Source organism: Jaculus jaculus, chromosome 7 (genome assembly GCF_020740685.1).
Source record: "Jaculus jaculus isolate mJacJac1 chromosome 7, mJacJac1.mat.Y.cur, whole genome shotgun sequence".
Classification (NCBI taxonomy): Eukaryota; Metazoa; Chordata; class Mammalia; order Rodentia; family Dipodidae; genus Jaculus; species Jaculus jaculus.
Window position 1 is genome coordinate 120,278,110 of NC_059108.1, and position 22,018 is coordinate 120,300,127.

Consider the following 22,018-nt stretch of genomic DNA (forward strand, 5'->3'; position numbering starts at 1 on the left):
GTCTTGTTCCTGATCTCAATGGGAATTCCTTCAATCTCTCCCCATTAAGTAGTATTTGGGCTTTAGGAGCTTTATATATAGCCTTTATTATGTTGAACTATAAACTGTCCATGCCTATTCATGAAGTTTTGTTCATGAAGTGATGTTATATTTTGTCAAGGGCTTCTTTGCATTCTGTTGAAATGATCATGTGGTTTTTGTGTTTAAGTTTATTTATGTGGTGTATTACATTGATAGATTGCCATATGTTGAACCACCCTGCATTCCTGGGATGACGCCTACTTGATCAAGGTGGATTATGCTTTTGATGTGTTGTTGAACTTGGTTTGTGAGGATTTTGTTCAGTCTCTTTGCATCTAAGTTCATCAGGGAAATAGGCCTATGGTTTTCTTTTCTTGTGGCATCTCTACCTGGTTTTGGTATTAGGGTGATAACTAGTTTCATAGAAGGAGTTGGGAAGCTTCCCCTGTTCTGTGATTGTGTGATACAGTTTGAGAAAGATTGGTTTCAGTTCTTCCATGAAGGGTTGATAGAATTCAGCTGAGAAGCCATCTGGTCCTGGACTCTTCTTTTGGGGGAGGTTTTTGATTACCTTTTCAATCTTGATGGGTGTGATAGGTTTGTTTAGATTAATCTGCTCTGAGTTTAGCTTTGGTAGGTGGTATGTGTCCAGGAATCCATCTTTTCCTCCATATTATCCAGTTTTGTGGAGTAAATGTTTCTTAAGTAAGTCCTGACGATTCTCCCAATTTCACTTGTGTCTGTTGTGATCTCTCTTTTTTCAAAGAACCAGATATTTGTTTCATCAATTTACTTAGTTTTTTTTTTTTTTTTTTTTTTTTTTAGTTTCTAGTTCATTAATTTCTGCTCTGATCTTAATTATTTCTTCCTGTCTGGAGCTTTTTGGGTTGGATTCTTCTTGCTTTTCCAGTGCCATTAGGTTGATGGTTAGGTTATTGATTTGGGATTTCTCTGTCTCTGTTATGAAGGCATTTAGTGCTGTGAATTTTCCCCTGAGGACCACCTTCATTGTGTCCCATAAGTTTTGGTACTATGTGTTCTCATTGTCATTCATTTATAGAAATTTCACAGCTTCATTTTTTTATTTTGTCTACTACCCATTTATTATTTAAAAATGTTTGTTTAGTTTCCAGGAGCTGATGGGATTCCTGGCTTATCTTTTGTTGTTAATTTCTAGCCATACAGCATTGTGATCTTACAATCATGCAGGAAATTATGTTGATCTTCCTAAATATATGGAGTAGGCTTTATGACCCAGTATATGCTATTTTAGAAAAGGTTCCATGGGCTGCTAAGAAGAATGTGTAGTCTGTGGATTTTGGGTAGAATGTTCTATAGATGTCTGTTAGGTCTAATTGGTCTGTGGTTTCGTTGAGCTCTCTCACTTCCCTGTCAATTTTCTGTTTGGATGTTCTATCTTTTGCTGATAGTGGAGATTAAAGTCCCTAACTATGATGGTGTTGGTAGTTATTTCTGTTTTATTGTCAAGTAATTAATTTTTTTTTTATTTATTTGAGAGTAAAGAGAGAGATGGAATGAGTGGAATGGGTGCATTGGGGCCTCCAGCCACTGCAAACGAACTCCAGATGCATGTACCATCTTGTGCATCTGGCTTGTGAGGGTCTTGGGGAATTGAGCCTTGAACCGGGATCCTTAGGCTTCACAGGCAAGCAGTTAATCACTAAACCATCTCTCCAGCCTGATGTTTTGTTTTATAAATTGTGGTGCACCTGTGTTAGGTGCATAAATATTGATGATTGTGATATCCTCTTGTTAGATTGTTCCCCTGATAAGTAAGAAGTGGCTTTCTTTGTCTGTTTTGATTACTTTTGGTTTGAACTCTATTTTATCCAGTATAAGCATAGCTCTGCCTGCTTGCTTATTCTGTTTGCTTGGCATATCATTTTCCACCCTTTCACCCTGAGGAGGTATCTGTCTTTAGTGGTGAGGTGGGTTTCTTGAAGACAGCAGATTGAGGGGCCTAATTTTCTGATCTACCTTGTTAGCTTATGTCTCTAGATGGGTGAATTAAGGCCATTAGTATTTAGGGTAATGACTCAGGTTTGATTTAATCCCTGCCATATTGTGGTGGTTTATGTGGTTTGGTGTTTTCTTGGACTTTGTAGTTTTTGTGCCTTCTCTCTGAGGTTGGCTATTGTGATCTGCTTCTAGTAGGCACTTGAGGTTAGTTGTTTGATTCTTCTGTGTGCAGAATTTCCTGAAGTACTCTCTGCAGGTTTGGCTTTGTGTTTATATAGTTGTAAAGCTGAGTTTTATCATGATAAAATTTTTATCTATTATGAGGGATACTTTTGCTGGATAGAGTAGCTTGGGTTGGCAGCCATAGGTTCTTAGACGTTGCAGTGTTCCATTCTAGGTCCTTCTGGCTTTCAGGCTTTCCACTGAGAAGTGTGAAGTAATTCTGATGGAGTTACCTTTGTATATAATGTGTTGCTTCTCCCTAGCTGTTTGTAGGATTTTCTCTTTGGTATCAATGTGTAGAGTCTCAATGTTAATATGTCTTAGAGAATTTTTCCTTTTGTCCAGTCTGTTTGGAGTTCTGTTAGCTTCTTGTCACTTGATGGGACTTTCTTTTGAGAGAGTGAGAAAGTTTTCTTTGATAATTTTGTTGAATAAGTTCTTCAGGCCTTTGGTCTGAATTTCTTCCCTTTCTGGTGTTCCCACAATCCAAATGTTGGGATGCTTAAAGGTATCCCATGGTTCCCTCATGTTCTATTTTCAAAAATTTTAAACTTATTGAAACTTTTGGACTCACGAACTGTTTCTTTTGTTTTATCTTCCAGTTCTGAGTTTCTATCCTCCACATGGCTGACTTTGTTCTTGAGAGGGTTTTGCATTTGTTCAATTTGGTCTGTATTTTCTACTGCTTTTTTAGGTATAGTTTCCATCCCTCTATTGAGTTTCCTTTTCACATCATTTTCTGATTTTCTTAATGCTTCTTGGAATTCATACTTGCACTTATTTATGTCTTCATTGAGCTTAGCCAGCTGGTTATTGAGGTCCTCTTTTTTTTCCCCCACTCTACTTCAGATCATTTAACTGTCTTTGGAACCCTTCCTGGTTCTTTTCTGTTAGGTCTAACCTAGTGAGGAAAGCATTCATATGATTATCGGTACTTGGTTGCTTTTCTCAAGTTCTGCTTGGTCAGGGTTGAATAGCCTGTATCTTCATTTTGGGGTTCTAATCCTACTGTCTCTTCCTTGTTTTGATTAGAGACATTCATTGTGGGAAATCTTGTTGGATTTACTTGCATTTGATATTTAATGTTATTCCCTTTGTGCTGTGGTCTGCCCATCATGGTGCAGGAGTCTTATTTAATTTAGGAGGAAGCTGTAGTCTACCCTTGAAGTGTCTTCAGTGATGTTCCCTTTTATGTTTACTTCCACTAGGCTTCTGATAGCAGTAGGGCCTCCTGCTCAGAGGGAAGGAGCCCTTGAGGCTCTGATGGGGTCTGGGGACCTGATGAAGGGGCTTGTTGTATTTGGGGTATGGGACTGCTAGTCAGGTGGCCTGAGGGGACAGGGAGGGGATGGGGGGAATGTGACAAAGTAGACCGGTATGGTTGCTGGGCTGTGGAAGGGGGAGGATGTCAGTGCGTGGTGGTTTTGTGACGCTGAAGGGTGAAGGGGTAGGACAGCGGGTCCCTTGGGGCCCTGTAGCAGGGGGTGGATGGGACTGCAGTCCTATGACAGGGAAGGGTGGGGATCTGGGACTGCTGTGTGTCAGGTGACATGGGGGGGTGGGCGTGGAGGTCCCCTGTGGCAGGAGAGCCTGGGCGGGGGGGACCCTAGCCTGCTGGCCTGGGTCTATGCACAGAGAGGCTGTGGAGCATGGAGGCCCCTGGTGGCCCGGGGTGCCCTAACCTGCTGACCTGGGTCTGCGAGGGTGGTGTGGCGTGGGCGGTATGGCATGGGGGGGTTGTTGAGTGGGTTGGCCTTGGCACTGGAGGTCCCCTAGGAGAGTGCTAGTTTGTTGCTGGCCTGGGTTGGTGCACTGGGGTGGGGTAGCGGAGTTCTTGTGTAGAGCTCTGTGGTGGTGGGAACGTCTGATGGGGAGATGCTAACCCTCTGTCTGGGACCACGCACAGGGTTAAGGGCAGCCGCAAGTGAGACGGCATTTGGGCGCAGGTCCCCTGGGCAAATGCTAGCCCTCTGGCCTGGGTCTGCTCACAGGGGTGGGGGTGGCGGAGAGTAGGACTGTGTCCCCGTGTGGAGGTCCCCTGGGGAGTGCTAGCCTGCTTGTCTGGGTCCCCTTACAGGGGTGGGGGTCGCGATGAGTGGCAGTACATCAGTGGGGGAATTCTAGCACACTGGCCTGGGTCCTGCATGGGAGTGAAGGGCGATGCTGAGTTGAATTGTGTTCCTGCGTGGAGGTCCCCTGGGGGATCACTAGCCTGCCGGCCTGGGTCCCCTTGCCTGCGGTTAGTGCAGGAGGAACCTGCGGCTGGGACTGCGCTAGGACGGCTGCTTGAGGGGGTTGGGGGGCTGGGGGGCTACCTGAGAGCGTGGGAATCAGAGGGTTCCCTACCTTCCTCCTCCGTGCTCTCCCGCTGGAGGTCTGTTAGAGTGTGCTCACACCCAGACGATCCAGTGAACCTAAACATCTTGCCTTTTCTTCCCAGGAGGCTAGGCATGGTTAGGCAGACACCATCTTGACCGGAAGTCCCCTGACACCTACTTTTTAAAGTGTAGGCCCATTATTTTGTGGATGGTCTTTCAGTCTGGATTTGGGTAATGTTTCTTCTCAGTAGAATTAGGTTATGTAGTTTTGGCAGGGATACTACAGTAGTAACGGTGGTATATCTGATTGACAAATGACATCCCCTAACATGATGTTAACTTTGGTCACTTGGCAGTTTTCTTACCCATAAAGGTATCATTTCTTTCCTTTGCAATTAGGAAGTATCTTGTGAGGAAATATTTGAGACTATGTTAATTTCTGTTTTCTCATCAGACTTAAATTTATTTATTTATTTATTAGAGAGAGGGAGAGGAAGAGGTAGAATGGGCCTCTAGTACAAATTCCAGACATATGCGCTACTTTGTGCATCAGGCTTACATGAGTTCTGGGGAGTCAAATCTGGGCCCTTAGGCTTTGCAGGCAAATGCCTTCACTACTAAGTCATCTCTTCAACCCTCTTCAGACTTTTTTGGAGACAGGATCTCATGTATTCTGATCTGGCTTGCAATTTGCTGTGCAGTAGAGGATGCCCTTGAACTTCTGATTTTTCTGTGTCCACTTTCTGAGTGCTGGGACTACAGACATAGTGCCACTGTATCCAGTTTATGCAGTGTTGGCAATAGAACCCAGGCCTGGGTGCATGTTGGGTACCAACTAAGTTACACCTTAGGCCTTTCTTCAAACTTTTGTTAACTACTTTTACATCCCTTTGAGAAACCTTGTTTAAGTCTGTTATCAATATGAGTGGTTGCTAAAAGGTAAATTTCTCTTTTAATTAATTGGTGTTGGTCATTTGCCTGCTTTGCCTGGAGTAGAACATTGGGTGTTCTGCTCAATTGCTTTTCTACCTGGCTTCTTTTGAGACTGAATCTTTCTCTTTCTTTACTAATAATTGTGGAGGTTGAGAGAAGAGGCTGTGGTAATTCTCAGGTCTCTGCGTTACTGTGGGACCGGGTCTATAGGCACAGTGGCCACACCCAGGTGTTTGGATGTGATCTGGAGATATGAACTCAGACACTCTTGCTTGTATAGGAAGTGCCTTAACTTCTGAGCCATGTCTCTAGTTCAAAATCCATGTTTTTATATTAAATTTTTTTTGGAGGCAGGGTCTCACTCTAGCCCAGGCTGGCTTCAAACTGACAGTGATCCTCCTACCTCAGCCTCCCTAGTGCTTGGATTAAAGTGTGTGCTATCATGCCCAGCACAGTAATGTCTTAAAAAAATTAACAAATTTTAAATTTTATTTATTTGAGAGACACACAAAGAAAGAAACTCGGCATGCCAGGGCCTCTCACTGCTGGAAAAGAACTCCAGATGCATGCACCACCTTGTGCATCTGGCTCACATGGGTCCTGGGGAATTGAACCTAGGTCCTATGGCTTTGTAGGTAAACACCCTAACTTCTAAGCCATCTCTCCAGCTCACAATCATATATATTAAAAAACATTTTATTTATTTATTTGAGAGAGAGAAAGAGGTGGAGCGGGGAGAGATCAAGGGAGAAAGAGGGAGGGAGGGAGAGAGAATGGGCACATCAGGGCATTCAGCCACTGCAAACAAACTCCAGATGCATTCGCCCCTTGTGCATTTGGCTTACCGTGGGTCCTGGAGAGTTGATCCAGGATCCTTTGGCTTTGCAGGCAAACACCTTAACTGTTAAGCCATCTCTCCAGCTCCTCACAATCATATTTTTAATATAGAACATTTTTAGAATGAAGAGCTTTTTATTGTTGTTGTTTTAATATCTTTTAATTAGGGCTGGAGAGATGGCTTAGCAGTTAAGTGCTTGCCTGTGAAGCCTAAGGACCTCAGTTCTAGGCTCGATTCCCCAGGACCCACGTTAGCCAGATGCACAAGGGGGCACACACATCTGGAATTCGTCTGCAGTGGCTGGAGGCCCTGGCACACCCATTTTCTCTCTCTCTCTCTCTCTCTCTCTCTCTTTCTCTGTCGCTCTCAAATAAGTAAATAAAAATAAACCAAAAAAATTTAAAAAATTAATATCTTTTAATTATTTTAATAGGTGTATGTACAGTGTATATAGTACTGGGTTACAGAACTAGAGTGGACTGGTACTCCAGTAACAAGGGAAGGCATTGGTAGTGGTGAATGAATTTACCCTTTAGACAAGAACAGAAAAGTATGCTGCAAAAGGGCAACTTCTCTGCCTACATTTGCTTTTATAGCACTATGATAGAAGAACATAATTTGTGTTATTTCTGTTTTATTGAACTTATTGAAACTTATGACCTAAATATGATGAAGTTTGGGGACTACTTCATATTTTGAAATGAGGTGATTTTCTCTATCAGAGTATAAAGTACAATAGAATAAACTCAGTATAGTATAATAAGATCTCCCTTATTGATTATATTTCTTAGGTCTTGTAATGCTTTATCTATTAGTCTGTTTGTTTTAATTTCATTATACAGCTTCTATAGATTTTGCTTTATAAAACTTGTGACTATTCTGCCTGAAGAATAGAAAATACTCCTGATTTGTTTTCCCTTTGTTACTTTGTGTTTTACTGTTTTTTTTTTTTTTTTAAACAAAACCTCCTTTGGCTTGTTATGTGTTTTTTGGCCTGATTTTAACCTTGCCATTAATTAAGATCACAACCTGTGTCCTATGCTTTCATTTTGGTTATATTAGCCCATTATATTTACCTCTATTTCCTCTTCCATTTAACATTTTCTAATTTGTTTTGGACATCTGTCCTTACATGTAGCATATTTTCCTCATTGAGCCAATCTGAACCATGTTTATTGTTTGACTAGGACAGCTAAGCTCTTTGCACTTATTATTGATTCTAGTATATTTGATTTTATCTCTTCACATTATTTCTCATTGTCTTCACATCACATTGTTTTCAGTATATATCCTGTTAAATACATGTTTTTCATGCAAGTTTTTGTATTTTCATTGCTCTTTTTTTTTTTATTTCAAGGTAAGGTCTCACTGTAGCCCAGGCTGATCTGGAATTCACTATGTAGTCTCAGGATGGCCTGGAACTCACAGTGGGCCTCCTGCTTCTGCCTACCGAGTGCTGGGATTAAAGGTGTGCACTATTCACTGTTCATTTTAAAAACTTAAAAAAAAAATTATCAACTAGAGAGAGAGGGGGTAGGGAAAGGAAGGGGAGGTAGGAAGGCGGGGAGGAAGAGAGAGAGAGAAGTAGAACATGCCCAGGCCTTTGCCACTGCCAACTTATTCCAGACACATGCACCACTTTGTGCATCTGGTGGGTATTGGGGTATTGAACCCCAGCCGACAGACATTGCAGTCAAGTGCCTTTAACTCCTGAGCCAATCTTCTCAGTCCTCTTATTGTACCTAAAAGTTTTCCTTTGGAGATTTTATTTTGTGTATGTATCTGAAAAGACCAGTGGAGCTTGATTAATAGTAGTGTTTTATTTATTATGACTAATAAGAAAGATACGAACATAGGAATCCATGTACATGATACATGGTACCTGCTACTTTGGCAACTTTTATGGTAATTGAAAACTTTTCTAAAAGTTAAAAGTATTTTTATTAAAGTAGTGCTGAAGAGGTCCTGAATTGGTGTTGGAAAGCAAATTTTATGTGTTTATTGCTGCATTTTTATTTCAGTTCATTGTAAGGGAAGTGTGATCATTATGATTTGATATTAGAAGAGTTGTAGGAAAATACCTCCTCAATAATAATGGCTTAAAGGATATTTGGAGAAAATTTTGAAATAAGATTAAACAGAAATTTTGTTTCTGTTACTGGTTACTCAAATACATCTTGTTTAAATTATTTAAAATGTTGTTGTCCGGTTTAGCCAAAAGTAATAAAGATTGATAGAAATGTAAATCTGAAAATTTTAACGTCTCTAAGAAGGTGGCTATTTCAGACTTTCAGTTGTAGAATTTTCGAGTTACAAGAGACCTTCAGGATTTAATCTAATTCCTTTGTTGTAGAAGAACAACTAGAAATCTAAGGGAATGATAATGTTATAACTAAGTTCATATAATAAATTATTGTTTAGAGATGCAACTAGAAACTGAGCTTCTTCATTCTGATTTCAAGATTCTTTTTTTTGGGCTGGAGAGATGGCTTGGCATTTAAGGTGCTTGTCTGCAAAAGCCTAAGGATCCAGGTTCATTTCCCTAGTACCTAAGTAAGCCAGATGCATGTGCAGTGGCTGGAGGCCTTGGCATACCCATTCTCACTCTCCCTCCCTCCCTTTGTCTCTCTCCAATAAATGAATAAACAAAGATAAAAAAATATTCTTTTCTCGTGTCATGAATGTATTTTTACTTTTATTTTTTGTTTTTTTTTGTGGTAGTGTCCTGCTGTAGCCCAGGCTGGCCTTGAATTCACTATGTAGTCTCAGGGTGGCCTTGAACTCATGATGATCCTCCTACCTCTGCCTCCCATGTGCTGGGATTAAAGGCGTGCATCACTATGCCCAGCCTCAAGAATGTATTCTTTATAGGTACTATAACTCAGACGCTTACTACTTGTTTCCTACTTAAATTAGTGCAGATAAAGCAATATTATACATCTATATTGGCATTTAAAACTTGTAAAGAAACATGAGTGATGTAGTTAACATCACAGAAATAGTGTTAGGTCATGATGCACCATGATGCTTTTAGGGATGAATTAACTTGCAAGGTTGTAGAAACCAACCAGCCAACCGACCATCAAAATTATTATTGAACTGTAGGCTTGGAAGTGGAGCTGCTACAGAAAACCATAAAACTCCCACTGGTTCTGGGATAATGTGGGCAGGAAGTCCATAAAAGCTTTACCACAGTTGAGGTGCGCTCTAGAGCCTGTAGGGAACGGAGAAAAGGGGCCACGGAGTCCTCGTCACACTCGTGCTCATTGTAAGGGCCACTTGTTCTCCATGCCCCAGAGCATGCTGCTTTGCCAGCTATGGTTCAGAGCAGCCAGAGATCACACTGAAATAAAATCCATTTGGGATCTGCAAGTCATTTTTATTTTACACGGAGTATGCTAATAGATAATTATGCTATTTTGTCTTTGCATTTGCCTTGTGAAATAGATAAAAAGGATATTGGTAAGCAGAAAATGTTATATACATTCTAAAGCATAGTGCTGGGAACGAGTGAGGAATAAAGAGATGCATAACACAAGTTCTGCCTTTACAGTGTGCAAAATATTGTGAAGGTAGAGTGGGAAAGCAGCTAATTACAGTGTATGGCAAGTTAAAGACTTAGAACTTACAATGGTGTCTTATGGGAAATGTAAGGAGGAGGTATTTTACAGATGATGGAAGTTTTGTTGCTTTGCCTTCTGATTTCACATTAACTGAAAGGATAATGACTGTAAGAGGATCTTAACTATGAGATAATTGATACAATTTTCCTTTCTAGTTTCAGAATTCTCATTTGTATTTTAGATTATTCCAAAAGCAAATTTATTTGAACAAATTTATAAATTAAAGAAGACAAAAGACACTTAAATTGCTACAATAATTTTTAACATTGCTTGAGGAGGAGGAAGAACAAAAATGGGAGGCGATTTATAATGTCAAACAGAACTTAGAAGTTTCCCTAGGCCAGATATGAATGTTTTTAAATGGGTGCTTTTATTTACTAAGAAACTAAATAGAATTTAATAAATTTGATTTAGGTGTAGTTTTTTTTTTCTTTTTTTGAGATATAGTGAGATATAGGGACTTGTTAATGATAGGCAAGTAGTCTAGCACTCCACCACTATATCCATAACCCTCCCCCTTTTTTGTGTGTATATGTGTATGCTTGGTGTATGTGCGTGTGTGTATTTGTACATGTGTGCATGTGTAGAGGTCCAGGGTCAGTGCTGGGTCTCTTCCTCAATGATTCTTTACCTTTTTTTGTTTTTGGAGATGAGGTCTCCCACTGAACCTGGGCTCACTGATGATGCTAGACTAGTTACCAAGAAACCCCGGGATCTTCCTTCTCTGCTTTCCCAGCACTGGGCTTGCAGGTGGACATTGCCATGCCTGGGTGCTAACTAAGGGCTCAAGCTCAGGTCCACATGCTTGCACAGTAAGCACTTCCTTGACAAATCTTCCCCATTTTCTGAGCCCCTTTTTACTCTTTATATTTGAGTTAGAGTCTCACTATGTTTTCCAGGCAGACCTTGAACTTTCAGTCCTCTTGCTTTAGCCTTTCTAGTAGTAAGATTATGGACTGGGCCACTAGGCTGCGTTTAGTGCCCTGTTATTTTGACCATGTAGGTGAGTTCAGTAATAAGTTAATCTCTAATTTTTATTTTGCCTTAAGGTAATGTTGTCAGGATAATTTTGAGAAATATTTACATATAAATATGAGATTGACAATCTTAAGATGAATTCACTTCTGTTAAAATAGTGTCAGGACAGATAAACTTCAGAATTTTTATTTATTCCTAAAATTCATTTTTAATCTCTTTAGGTTTTCAAAAACTATTTTCAGAGAGAGAGAGAGAGAGAAAGTGAAAGCCTGTTGCCACTACAGATGAACTCCAGACACATATGCCACTTAATACATCTGGCTTTGCATAGGTACTTGGGAATTGAACTGGGCTGGCAGGCTTTGCAAGTGTCTTTAACTGCTAAGCCATCTCCCCAGCCCCTCTTTAGTTATTAGCACAAATACTCTTCTTTTTTTCTGTTAATATTACCTGCCTTACATATTCTTCTTTGCCAATACAAAGATAATACATCTTCCCTTGCTGGACCAGAGTTATTGTAATATTGAAGCTACAGGGGCAGAAGGAAAGGGAAAAGTTCACAAACATCAGTATATTGTCCTTTAAAGTCGACCTTCTCAATCATTATATATTATATATCATTATATATATAATATATCTTCTCCCTTGATACTGATAGCTAGGAGACATTGAGGTCCTACTTGACTGGCTTTTTATATAAGCTAGGGCAGCCTCATACTCATACTTGATTTATATTGCCGCATTTTCAGGACTAAAGTTACTCATAGTAAGCATTCACAGTTGTTCCCAACCACTTGAATCTCATATTTTCGCATACAGTATCTATAGTTTCATCTAGAATTCCATATTTGAAGCTTGGCTTAGGATTCTTAGTTTTGTAAGACTCAGTGGTGCTTGAGTTACATTTAGCTTTTATTTTATTATTTAAAAATGTTTTTATGTGTTTATTTGAAAGAGACAGAGGGAAGGGGGTGGGGGAGCGCACACGTGCTAACGTGCACATGCCAGGGCCTCCTGCCACTGTACGCTCCACTTTGCATCTGGCTTTATGTGAGCACTGGGGACTTGAACCTGGGCCATAAAGCTTTGCAAGCATGGGCCTTTAACCACTGAGCCATCTTTCTAGCTCTCTAGCTTTTTATTTTTAACATGCTTGTACCTTTTAGTCCTTTGTGGAGAACTTTTTTCTTTGTTTTTTAGAGTTTATTTTTGTCATCTACTAAATAAGATTTTCTGCAAATTTAGATTTTTCTTCATTTCATGTGTGATTTTAAGTATGTGGTTTTCTGTCTTAAAATGGGATATATTATTTCTTTTAAGATTGGCCTCAATGGACCAGTTTTATTTTCTTTTCCCACCTAGGATTTGTTTTCTTAATTGTTTTTTGAGTGAGATAGAGATACACACACATACACATAGAAAGAGAGAGAGAGAGAGAGAGAGAGAGAGAGGGAGAGAGGGAGAGAGGGAGAGGGAGAGAGAACTGGTACATCAGGGCCTCAGTAACTACAATCAAACTCCAGATGCTTGCACCTAGTAGGCATGTACAACCTTGTACTTGCCTCACCTTTGTGTGTCTGACTAACATGGGATCTGCAGAATAGACCATGAGACCTTAGGCTTTGCAAGGAAGTACCTTACCTACTAAGCCATCTCTCCAGCCCCCACCTAGGATTTTTTCATTATAACTCAGTCTGTCTTTCTTCTTTCAAAAATATTTTATTTATTTATATTTGTGTGAGAGAGAATGAATATATGGGCATGTGCTAGGGCCTTTAGTCACTGCAAACAAACTCCAGATGATTGTGCCACCATATGCATCTGGCTTACATGGGTTCTGGGGAACTGAACCTGGGTCCTTAGTCTTTGCAGGTTTGCTTTAATCACTAAGCCATCTCTCCAGCCCACAAGTCTTTCTTTCTAAGGGAGAAATGACTGACTTTCAATCCCGCAGACTGAGAATAAAACCTGTGATTCCTGAATTCCTTTTGTTACTTCATATTGAATGTATCCTAAAGCATTTTTCTTTCTTCCTGTTCTACCTATATAAATAAAATTTAAGATATTTGTTTAGCTCTGTGTACTTCTTTCATTTCTCTCTCTCTCGCTCTCTTTTTTTTTTTTTTTTTTTTTTTGAGGTAGGGTTTCAATGAAGCCCAGTCTGACCTGGAATTCACTGTGTAGCCTCAAGGTGGCCTTGAATTCATGGTGATCATCCTACCTCTGCCTCCCAATTGCTGGAATTAAAGGTGTGTGCCACCATGCCTGGCTCATTTGTTTCTATAGTATATTTACCTTTGGTATGATTACAGGCAAATCTTATAATACTGGACTTGAATTCCAGTGCCTCTAATGCTATACAAGTATAGCGTTTCCTCTTAAATGAATTATTTCCTCCATATATTTCCTTTGAGCAAATAGGAAATCATATGCATTTCTACTGGTCCTGGGCTCTATTTATTTTCAAAGAAATCTTTCAGTTTGTATCTTATCTAAAACAAATTTTTTTTTTTCCTGTGCTGGCTTTTTATTATTGGTTATTGCTGAGTATTATTTATTGTTTGTGCCCTGTTATTTGCCACGATTTCACAAAACATGATTAATCTTCTATTCTACCACATATTAAGCATTTATTATATGCTTTAGTTTCTAATATGGCCATATTTTCTGCTTTTACACAATTTTTATCTCACTGTTGGATCAACTATATACTTCTTTTGGAGCATCCAGGTAGCTAACTGATTTATGAGTCGTATTGAGTACATTTAATTTTTAGAGATTTTCAGTATTCTGTGATTTCACAAGGCCAGTACATCTCATAGTATCATGTTAAAAGAATCAAAAGTATTTTCAGTGATGTTGGGCTCACAGGGACCAGTACTTTCCACCACTGAAGAACTGGGCAAAATAATGAAACAACAGTTCACAAAACATATGCCATTAAACCTTGAGAGATGGGGTAAAAATGAGGTGAGCCTACAGTTGCCCTAGGTGCTGTACCTTCTTAGAAGTTTTAGGCTTGGAGCAGGGATTAGAACCTAGGAGGAGTCTAGAGGTCTCCCTTAATTGAAGAGATGGAGCTGGGATACTGGGGAGCCAAGACAGAGTTCATAGGTAGAGTTCCAGAGAGGAGAGCATTGCAAGAGAGAGAACTTTGCTGGACTGTAGAAGTCCCTGTTAAGATTTTAACTATTTATTGATTAGTACATGTCTGTAAGGAAATTACTTGAGGCTGAGGAAGAACCACCCAAAGGAATTTAGGGAACTATATAAAATTCAGAGCTCACCCTGAGCCAGGAACCTCAGTTCACCAGACAGAATAGAAGACTGTGATTCACCAACTATCAGGCAGAGCCTCTTCATCATTCTAACCTTTATTCTAGATATTTAACTGGGTCTTCCCTCCCTTGTGTCTTTACTTACACAACCTTATTTTTAAAAGCATCCAACAGTTTCTTTTTTGTTCTGGCCTGATTCTTGGACACATGCCTGAGTGTGTGTAGATTCACATTGTCAAAGATCCTAATTGAACCCCAGTTTACATCTTTAGAGCTTTTTTTTTCTGCAAAGTTATAACCTTTCGTGTACTTCATTCTAGTAATTCTTGCTACCTCCATTATAATGAATGTAGATTTTTTTTTCTCATAAATATAGTAAAACTTGTGTTTTGCTTTATATCTTCTGGCCTGCAGCAGTATCTAGAACATGTCTCTGGACAGAAGGACAAAATGCTTATAAAGATGATTTGATTTGTTTTCTTTTTTAAAGGAATATCTCTCTCTCTCTCTCTCTCTCTCTCTATATATATATATATATAGACATATATATATATATACATATATATACACACACATATATATATGTATATACATATATATACATATATACACACATTTGTATATAAAAGATACATACATATATAATTTATTTATTTATTTATTTATTTATTGGAGGGGGGGGTGGTAGAAAGAATGGGCATGCCAGGGTCTCCAGCCACTGCAGACAAACTCCAGACATGTGCCACCTTCTGTATCTGGCTAATGTGGGTACTGGGGAATAGAACCTGGGTCCTTAGGCTTCACAGGCAAGCACCTTATCTGCTAAGCCATCTCTCCAGCCCACATACTAATTTTTATTCAAGATCTGGAAACTGGCACCCTGCATTTTTTAAAATGGTTTTGCATGTGTTTATCACCTAAAGGTAAATTTGCTACAAGTTATTATTCTGCAGCGGCAATAGTCTTAAAACCCACACCATTAGATTGTTGTGGAAAGTTGGCAAATACTTTTAGGTGAAGTTTCAGGAAAGAATAAATCTTGGCCGATTTTAGATTTCATGTTTGACATTTCAGGCTCATGTACTTTTCAGAGTTGCTTGTTTTCTTCAGATAGATCTATCAGATGAGATAAATAGTAAAACTCTATGCAAATGTGTTTATTTTGCTTAGAACATTTTATTGAATGTTCTTTTAGACTGTTATGCTTCAGAAATTTAAATTTTGATTCTTGGAATTTAAAATAAAAATAGTTAGATTACCTCTATGATGGAGGTGTTTGTAGTGATGATGGTTTTTTACATTTGATCAAATTTTGTCAAATCGATTTCACTAAGCTTTATTCATCAGAGGAAAAACCATTCATAATTAATGATGTCAGTCCTAATTCTCACAATAATGTTAATACATGAATAATCTTATCTTCTAACATAATTGTAAAGTAACTAAAAAAGATACATTTCTTATAGAATGTATTGAATCTTTATGTTATTAGATTTTTTTGTACTTAGTGACTTGCAAATATATACACAGTGAGCTTTTGATAGCAATCTATTGAAGCCATTTTACTTGTCCATTAATCATATTGATTCCTTAAAATAATGTGAATTTAAATATGCATATTGTAAATTTAATCTAATTTTCTTTTGTTTTAGGTTGCTGCTTTTGCTAAGAGGCTGTCCATGACTCTGGTAGCGTTTTTGGTCAAGATAAAGTGCTTTAATGCTTTTATTCAGGTTAGTACACTTTGGGGTCACACTGCTTAAGTGTTGTATCTTTTTTTGTGGTCAAAGCTACCCATGCATGTCCCAATGAAGTAGAACGGTAAAACTAGACTAATCTCAAGTGAATTGTGTATTAATTGAGAAACCTTTCCTGACTACCTACTTAGTACAGTCCATACTTCATAAAGTCAAACACACTTTCCTTTTTTTTTTTTTTTTGCATGATGTTTTCGTGCTTTAAAGTATAGACCTAGATAAAACAGATTGAGGCTGAATATGGAGCACTGAACTTTGAGAATACTGTGGCATAGTTGACAATGAATATAACTTACCTTCAAAGTGTCTGACATTTTCAGTAGCTGGTTTTTGTAGGTGTATTTGTCCATACATTAACATTTATTCATATGTTAGCGTATTTATTCATTTTTTAATGTTCATTCTAAGAATATTGACAAATATATATTCATTCACAGTTAAAACAGCCACAGAAGTTTGGAGCATTCTCCCTACTTTTTCGTCTAGTTGATTTAGAATTTCGGGTCTTATATGGAGGTCCTTGACCCATTTGCAGCTGATTTTTGTGTGAGCTGAGAGGAGGGGCTCTAAATTCAGTCTTCTACATGTGACTATCCAGTTTCTCCAGCACCTTTTGCTAAAGATGCTTTCTTTGCTCCAGTGAACATTTTTGGTCCCTTTGTCAAAAGATCAGGTAGCTGTAGTTACTTGAAGTCATATGTGGATCTTCAGTTCTATTCCATTGATCTATGTACCTGTTTTCATGCTGGTACCATGCTGATTTTATTACTGTGGCCTTCTACTATAGCTTGAAACCAGGTTGGCAGTGCCATCAGCGGTGTTCCTTTTGCTGAGCATGTTTGGCTATTCATGGCCTTTTGTGCTTCCATATGAATTCCTAAGCTTTTTTTTTTTTAATAATTTTTTTGTTCATTTTTATTTATTTGAGAGAGAAAGAGGCAGAGGGAGGAGAGGGAGAGATAGATATACAATGAAGGGAGACAGAGAGAATGAGTGTACCAGGGCTTCTAGTCACTGCAAATGTACTTTAGAAAACTTTGTGCATCTGGCTTATGTGGTTGGGTACTGGAGAATTGAACCCAGGTCCTTAAGCTTTCAGGTAAGCGACTTAACTGCTAAGCCATCTCTTTAGCCCTGAGGCTAGTGATTTTTGTGTTGATTTTATATCCTACCACTTTGCTAAGAACATTTATCACTTCTAGGAGTTTTTTGGTTCTCTTATATATAGAATCATGTAATCTGCAAATAGTCCTAGTTTGACTTTTCCCTTTCTAATTTGTATCCCTTTTATTTGTTTATCTTATTACTTGAGCCAAGGCTTCAAGTATTATGTTGAAAAGCAGTGGTGAGAGTAAGTACCACTGCCTAGTCCTGGACCTTAATGGGACTGTTTTGAGTTTTTCCCCATTTAGCATAATGCCTTTAGATCTATTGTATATTGCATTTATTATGTTGATATATGGTCTCTCTATTCCTATCTGCTCCAGTGTTTTAGTCATGAAAGGATGTTGAATTGTGTTAAAGGCCTTTTCTGCATACATAGAGATCACGTGGTTCCTGAGTTTGAGTCTGTTTATGTGATACATTTATCAATATCCGTATGTTGAACCAACCCTGCATCCTTGGGATGAAACCTAGTTGATAGAGGTGGATGATACTTTTGATGTGTTCTTGAATTCGGTTTGTGAGAAGTTTTTGGGGAATTTTTGCGTCTAAGTTCATTAGGGATATTGGCCTGTAGTCATCTTTTCTTCTCATGTCTATCTGTTTTTGGTATTAGTGTAATGCCAGCTTCATGGAAGGAGTCAGGGAGTGTTCCCTCATTTCAGTTGTGTAGAATAACTTCAGAAAAATTGGATTTAATTCCTCAGTGATGGTTTGATAGAATTCAACAGTGAAACAATTTGGGCCTGGACTTTTTTTTTCTTGTTGGGAAACGTTTAGTTATAGCTCCAATCTTTTTTGATGTTATATCTCTATTCAGGTAGTTTATGTCTTCTGAGTTTAGTTTTAGTTGGTGGTATAACTTACGAAATTCATATATTTCTTCCAGGTTTTCCAATTTTATGGATCTTTGAAATATGTCCTAATGATTTTCCCAATTTCATTAGGGTCTGTTATAATGTATAGCCTTTTTCGTTTCTGGTCCTGTTGCTTTGAACCTTCTCTTTTTTTCCTTTTGGTCAAATTTGCTAGGGGTTTTTAATCATACTTATTTTTTCAAAGAACTAGCTCTTTCATTCCTCAATTTTAAAATTTTATTTCCACTTCAATGATTGCTGCTGTGATCTTTATTTCTTTACATCTGGTACTATTGGGTTTGGACTATTCTTGTTTTTCTAATGCCTTCAGCTGGATGGTTAAGTTATTGACTCGAGTTCTCTCTGTTTCTGCAAGGGTGAAGGATTCCTTCAAGTATTTTCTTTCAAGCTGGGAGAGTGCAGGAAGCCTAAAGTTGTTCTGGAATTGCTCTGCTGGTCCCACCTGTATTCTGGTCTCTGCTGTCTCCCCTCAGGTTTCTTGACTTTGTGAGGAGGCTGATGCAATTGGAAAATCCCCTCATTTGGTCTTTGCTCCTGTAGCTCGCCATCTGGCCAGGCAGGCACATGGATCCCAGCTGCCTAATGTATTGTTTTATTGGACTCCATTTCCTTGAATGGCTTTTTCTTTTTAAAAAATTACTGTGTACCTTGCCAGTTAAAAAAAACAAAGCATTTAGTGCTATAAACTTCCCTCTTAAGACTACCTTCATTGTGTCCCATTCATTTTTGGTATGTTTTGTTTCTATTATCATTCAGCTCCACAAAATTTAAAATTTTTTTTATCTCTTCCACTACCCATGCATTCTTTAATCGTGAATTTCTCAGCCTCTGTTATTGCATTGTAATTTGAGTTTTTGAATTCTTTTTGTTGATTTTCTTCATTCAGCTGTGCCTTAAATTCATTTGTGAGTTGCTTATTTCATTCTCAACTAATTCTTCCATCCTTTTTTTAATGGCCACTTTAAGTTTGTTGAATATATTTACCATAGCTTCATTTTGAGGTTCTATGGTTGGAGTTTCCTCCAGGTTTGCAATGGAAGCTTCCGTTGTGGGGCTAATTGTCCTTGGTGGAGATCTTTTGGCCTGGTGCCATACATTTTTTGTTTTGTGTTGGGGTTTTCCCATCTTAAAGTAGTTGTGTTGTTTTGCTGGGACTGTAGCAATTAGTATCTCTTAGTATTATCTCTTGTGAAATAATATGCTGGTTGCCTTGTTCAGGTTTGGTTGAGGTAGGAGTGGGAGGGTGGTATATTCATGGGTGTTGACTGGGTGCTCTTGCGCCTGAGCCAGGTCTTTCTTGTGTATTCACCCCTGCGAATTCTGGGTGGGGTCCTGGAGTGCCTGACTCAGTAATCAGGAAGGGTCCTGTTATATCTCTGGTATTCATTTCCTGGCTTGGCTGTGGCAACTCCCTGCAGGCAGGGTAAGGGGATGGTGGGGACCTGCTTGGGGTGTTGGATCTGAGTCACAGGGGTTGTGGGACCTGCCTGGGTCATGTGTTTATAGACTGGAATTGATTATTGCTGGTGGATCTCTACCTGTGAGCCTGCCCCAACAAGTCTTGTGTGGGGATCTGGTGGTTCCTTTCCTGCCTCTTGGAGCAAGCCAGGGGAACTGATTGCCTTCCCGCCCCACAAGAACAGAAAAAGCCTCCACAGCCCTGCATGCTCAGGAACCACCCTTGTCTACCAGGCCCCATCCCCAACGTACACGGCAAGAGGAAATCATGTCTACCTGCCCCCCATGCACACTGCTCTGCTGGAACTGGTATCTACCTGTGCCATGCGCTCAGGGCTGGCTGGAATCGCCCTGCACATTAATTCTGTGTATGCCTGTTTGTCCAGGTGTCGGAACAGCAGTTTGTTCTCCCACCTCAATTCTGTGAGAGATTGAGAAAAGTGTATGTTGCTTTTTTTCCCTCCAATTTTTTTCACCGTGAGAATGTGTGATGAATTCTAAGTTCTCTACATTTTTTGACCCAGTGAAAGGCTATTTTTGAGTTTTATTAGTAAAAACTTGGTATGATGTCCTTTGACTTGATGTGAAAACTTTAGAAATTTTATTTCCTCCTGATAGTAGGCTTGCACATTTGGGGTAATGTATTTTCATTTTTAAGAAACGGGAAGTGGGCTGGAGAGACTACTACCACCCACAAGTTTAACATGGCTATTGTTGGCATTATGGTGAATATACCTTCTAGCCCTCCTCCCACTCCCATCTCCTTTTAGATTTGAGACAGTATCTTGGTCTACAGCTTGGGTGGCCTTGTGTTTTCTACGTAGCCCAGGTAAACCTCAGAGTTTGATCTAGAACTTGTAGTCCTAACTCAGCTTTCTGAGTCCTTGGATTACAGGTGTGTACTATCATGGCCTGGGTGGACCTACTTTATATGTTGATTATTAAAACAAATTTTGATCATAATTTAGTTGTAGATTTAAGTTTTATCCCACTTAATAGAGCATTTCTCTCTCTCTCTCTCTCTTTCTCTTTTTTTGTTTTTTTGAGGTAGGGTTTCACTGTAGCTCAGGTTCTCCTGGAATTCACTATGTAGTCTCAGGGTGGCCTCGAACTAACGGCGATCCTCCTACCTCTGCCTTCTGAGTGCTGGGATTAAAAGTGTTGCACCACCATGCCCGGCTTGTATTTCTTATTTCAAAAAAAAAAATATTTATTTGGGAGAGAGAGAGAGACAGAGAATGGGCTCCTTTTGATGTTTTTCATGTTTGTGCTGTGATCTTGATTAGAATTACAGAAGTCTTAGTTGTTTCCCTGTTTATATTTTGTCTTTGTCCTGCCTATTTCTATGGAGCATTTTCTCTTCCACAGGAAAAACATAAGTTTTTTTCCCCCCTAGGTGGGGGTCTCACGCCCAGACCTACCTAGAAGTCACTCTATAGCCCAAGACTGGCCTTAAATATACCTCAATCATTAGCCTCCCAAGTGTTGGGGCTAAAGGAGAATGCCACCACACCTAGTGAAAATTAACTTTTATTGGATCTTGAAAATTAAATTTGTTGTTTTTTTGTTTAAATGACTAGAAATCAGATGCTATCAGTATTAATAAGGGTTCTCTAGAGGAACAGAACTAATAGAATGAGTATATACTATAAAGGAGATTTATTGAATTAGCTTACAGGATATGGGCTGGACAGTTTCAATAGATCTGTCTGCACACTAGAGAGCTGGAGAATACGGTAGCTGCTCAGCGCACGAGGCTGGATGCCTTACCTCTCCCACTTGGTGCTGATATCCTGGAAGCTTCCTGGAGAGCTGCTGGTCTTCAGTCCATGTTGGGCGACTATTGAAGCTGGGTTTGAGGTCAACGAAGTGTAACAGCAGCAGGGTTGATGCAAGTAGCTCTGTGTTCTCTTGGCATTTCTTTAGAGCAAAATCAATCCAGATACTAAAACCCTTCTCTACCTAAATGTATGCTGCTCTTGTGTTTTTTGCCTTGTCTGTTAGACTTACTTTTATAAGATGTTTGGCAGTCTTCACTGGGCTCTTGAGCTCTGTATTTGAAAAATGGAGTCTCTGTTTCTTTCTTACCCTACCCTCACACTTGTCTTTTTTTTTTTTTTTGGTAGGGGTGTTGGGGTTATATTCAGGGCCTTGTACATGATAGGCAAACTCTACCATTGAGCTACATCCCAGCTCTTAGATTTGTTATGTATGCTATACTAAGTAAAATTCCAGAGTTTACTTTTCTTGCTAAAGATATCTATGTATAATTAAGTTGATTGAGTTGCGATTAGGAATGAGTCACCATAGCCTTCTTTTGGAGCTGTGATTTCAAATTTTCCTTAAATTGATAGTAGTGAAAACTCGCTGAGTCATTGCTGGACACAAAGAAGCTCTTGTAATTGTCATTTTTTGTATCTTTGTGAATGAAAAAGTAGATAAAATTGCTGTCTTTCCTATGTAATAAGGAACTTATTCCACATTTTTTAGGTTTTTATTTTTATAACTCTTTTCTTCTTCAATGATATATATCTCTTACGATTTAAAAAAGTTAATGAGGGCTAGAGAGA

General features: G+C 39.1%; 1 protein-coding gene across 4 annotated transcripts in view; it reads left to right on the forward strand.

The window, feature by feature from the left end:
• Window positions 1-22,018, forward strand: part of Fut8 (fucosyltransferase 8) — a 261,713-nt gene that overhangs the window by 45,964 nt on the left and 193,731 nt on the right. For 3 of the 4 annotated variants that reach the window (XM_004649268.2, XM_045155050.1, XM_045155054.1), the window contains exon 2: window positions 15,844-15,924. The exons of the other annotated variant lie outside the window; for it this stretch is intronic. The gene's annotated coding sequence lies outside the window, so the exon portion shown is untranslated. The remainder of the gene's footprint in view (window positions 1-15,843; window positions 15,925-22,018) is intronic. 4 annotated transcript variants of the gene reach the window in all.